At 55.3% G+C, this 3,686-nt stretch overlaps 1 pseudogene; it reads right to left on the bottom strand.

Annotated features, from left to right (window-relative positions):
- The window catches only part of LOC105513760, a 40,679-nt pseudogene that overhangs the window by 4,083 nt on the left and 32,910 nt on the right, over positions 1 to 3,686 (bottom strand).

Below are 3,686 nucleotides of genomic sequence, written 5' to 3'. Positions count from 1 at the left end.
CTGCAAAGCAGAACTAATAAGGCTTGCCCCCGTCTACTGTGAGGCTTTGGCAAAGTCGGGCTTGGATGGCCCAGCTCTGCCTACACATAGCCACCTGCCTTTGTTCACTGATTTTAACCAGGGGAGCCCAAAACCCATGCAGTCCAGGTGCTCCCGGGAACCCCGGCTCCATGCAGCCCACAGACGTGACATCCGACTCCTCCTGGGTGTGTCACGATCAGAGCCCCTTACCTTGGGGAGTCACCGCATGCCCGAGCTCCAGGTCCCCCCACAGATGCACAAACCCACCTAAGCTGTCTCTGATGTCCTCCCCTTTTCAGGGCGAGTGCTGTGGAGCCTGCATTCAATGCATTCCCACACAGCTGCACACCTACTGTGTACTGGGCCCCAAGGCACAGGGTGTTGGGGCATGCGGCCCACCCAGGGTTCCCTGTCTCTGGAGGAGGACAGACGATCCTGGCACAGCACCAGGGGATGCCCAGCCTTAAGGGGCAGGCTGCTGGAAGGGGAACTGGGATTTCATCAGCCAGAGAGTCGTGTGGTTGATGAGGGTGGGAAGGGCACAAGACAAAGGGAATGTGCCATTCAGCCTGGCACACACAGGGACCAAGATGCCTGGCATATCTGGAAGGCAGAGGGCACACTGGGTGGCCCTTGTGGTCAGCAGCGGGAAGAGACAGAGGAAGCAGGGCTCAGCACTGCGTGAGAGCCCCTGGGCTGTGCCGCACGGCCGGACGGGGAAGCCAGCTGGGCAGATCTGCCTGCCTGGACAGGAGACCAGGAAAATCCAGCAGCTGTTTCAGCTCCTGAGGCTGGGCTCTGGCAAAGTGTGGATCCTGGCAGGGCGGGGGCTCAGGGGACTTACCCAGAGTGATGCTGAGTGCTAGGGCCAGCCATGTTGGCAACCTCCAAGCCCTCCTGGGGCTCCTCCAGCGTGGCCAGCAGTGCCACCAGCTTGTTGCACAGCTGCAGCTGCCACTCTGCCTTGCGGTTGCCCATAGTCACTGCCAGGGGCAGGGCCCCGTCCTACCACACAAGCAGGTGGGGTCAGGCTTCCCGCAGCACCCACCTTGCCCAACGCCTTCCTCAGAGCTCAAACATGTGCTTGGAGCATCCCACGCCCCAGTTACCCCCTGCACCTCCGCAGAGCTCTGTGCTCTGGGATAATGCATGGTTCAGACACCCAAGTTGGGGGTTGAAGAGTCACCTGAGGCCCATCTAGCTATACCCGGCAGCCTCAGACCAGCCTCTCCCACTTGGGCACTGGGGGTCTGACTAGGGGGAGCCAGCACTCCTCTCTGCTCTAAAAACACATTTATCTGTGCCCAGGGCTGAGCCACACCGTGAGCTCAGAGGAAGGGAGAAGCCGTCCCCGCTTCAGGGTGCAGACAGACTTGGGGCCTGGCCCTGGGCCTCCCACTGACATGCTGTGTGTCCTTTGACATGTCCCTGTGCTTCTCTGAGCCTCAGCTTCCTTGTCTGGAAGATGGGGACAGGACTTCCCACTCATGGTTGCTTGAGATCATCAGGTGCAAGGGTACAGTCACTGTCATGTCCAGACCCGAGCATTTGTCCCAGGCAGGGGTACAGTTGATATCATTCCCGGTGAGACAACTAGGCAAGGGTAGAGCCATTGCCACGTCCACAGCCCAAGCGTTTGTCCCAGGCAGGGGGCACGGTCAATATCATTCCCGGTGAGACCACTGGGAAACGAAGCATGTGCATGGGTGGCCTTGCCTCCAGGTGGGAGGCCTCTGTCCTGCCACACCTGTGCCTCAGCCCGCCAGGTGCCCCCCTGAGGCCCACCCACATCAGCCCACAGGCCAGCTCACCCGGTAGAAGGACACGGCTTTCTCCCACTCCCAGGCCTCATTGAAGAAGATGTCTCCAGCTGCCTCAAATGGCTCCAGCCCCAGGTTGGAGTCGCCTGTGTACAGGACCACATTCTGTGCCACCTGAAAGCAGCAGAAGTTCCCTCAAGACCCACACCTGGTGAGGTGGCCACACCCACCTTCGCCAGCCTCCTTCCTCTCACACACTGCAGGTCCACCTGAGCATTTTTCAGACCTGTGCATTAGGGCTGCCCCACCACTGGCATGAGGACAATGAACTGATGCACTTGAGTGCCAGGAGGTGACTGAGCAGCTGCAGCCCAGGAGCCCGACACCTGTGAATCCTACCACCAGGGATAGCCCTAGCCCACCCCCCCACACTCAGTCTCTGTGGCCCCCAGATTGCTGGAAGCCCATCACCTGGTTCCTTTCTGCGTTGCCACATCCCTGCCGCAGCTCAGGGCCACATATCAACAGTGTTTGTGGGTGGGCCTGGTCCCCTCTTGGCCATGAGCTCTTGATCCTTCTCCTCAGCTCAAGGAGGTACACAGCAGGTGCTCAATAATGAAAGCTTCACCAGGCTCGTGGGCTTCACAATTTGTTCCAGATCACACTGTGTTTGGGAAAGCCTCTGAAAACAGCCGCTATGATAGATTCATTTTGTAAGGAGATGTGCCACGTGTTGCTTGGAGCACGTTCTTCTGTGTGGTAACTGAGTGGTCACATTCTTTGAGCATGAGCTGTATACCAGCAGGTGCTAGGCACTGTGAGGGGCCACGCCTCTGCCCTCAGGGAGATGATGCTGGCCACTGGGGGAGGATGTGAGGGAACCAGTTGGAGGGAGGGAAAAGGCACACAACAGGTACTCAGCAGTGGCTTAGGAATGAGTGGATGGATGGATGAGCAGATGTATGGACACATGGATGGATGGATGGGTGTGTGGATGGATGGATGGATGGATGGATGGGTGGGTGGATGGATGGAATAATGTGTGTATGTCTGTATGTATGGGTGGATAGATAATGTATGGACGGGTGGAAGGTAGATGACGTATGTACATATGGATGGAGAGATGGTGGATAGACCAATGTATGGATAAACAAATGGACAGATAGATGAATGGAGGGATGGATTAATAGGTAGATTGGTGGGTAGATGGATGAATGACAGATGGATGGACGAATAGGTGAATGGATGGATGGGTGAAAGGATGGATGATGGAAGGATGGATGGATGGATGAATGGATGGAAGGATGAACAGGAGGTGAGTGGATGGATAATGGAAGGATGGATAAATGATGGATGGAAGGATGAACAGGTGAATGGATGGTTGGTGGAAAGATGGATGAACAGGCGAATGGATGGATAGACAGGTGAATGGATGGATGATAAAAGGATGGATGAATGATGGATGGATGAACGAACGCACAGATGGATGATGGCTGGATGGATGATGGATGGATAAATGGATGCGTGATGGAAGGATGAATGGATGAATGAATGGATGATGGAAGGATGGATGGATGGATAAACAGATGGATAGATGAATGATGAGTAGATGGATGATGGAAGGATGGGTGGATGAATGAATGGATGGACGGATGAGCAGGTGGATGGATGGTGGCTGAATGGATGATAAAAGAATGGATGAATGATGGATGGATGGATGATGGATGGATGGATGATGGATGGAAGGATGAGGAGGCGAGTGGATGAAGGATGGATGATGGAAGAATGAACAGGTGAATGGATAGATGATGAAAGGATGAATGGAAGAATGGATGGAGGGATGGATGATCAGGTGAATGGATGAACAGGTGAATGGATGGATGGACGGGTGAATGGATGGATGAT

This window comes from Colobus angolensis, unplaced genomic scaffold (assembly GCF_000951035.1).
Source record: "Colobus angolensis palliatus isolate OR3802 unplaced genomic scaffold, Cang.pa_1.0 Scaffold105, whole genome shotgun sequence".
NCBI classification, from domain to species: Eukaryota; Metazoa; Chordata; class Mammalia; order Primates; family Cercopithecidae; genus Colobus; species Colobus angolensis.
Note: the sequence above shows the minus strand (reverse complement) of the source record. Positions and strands in the feature narration are given on the sequence as shown.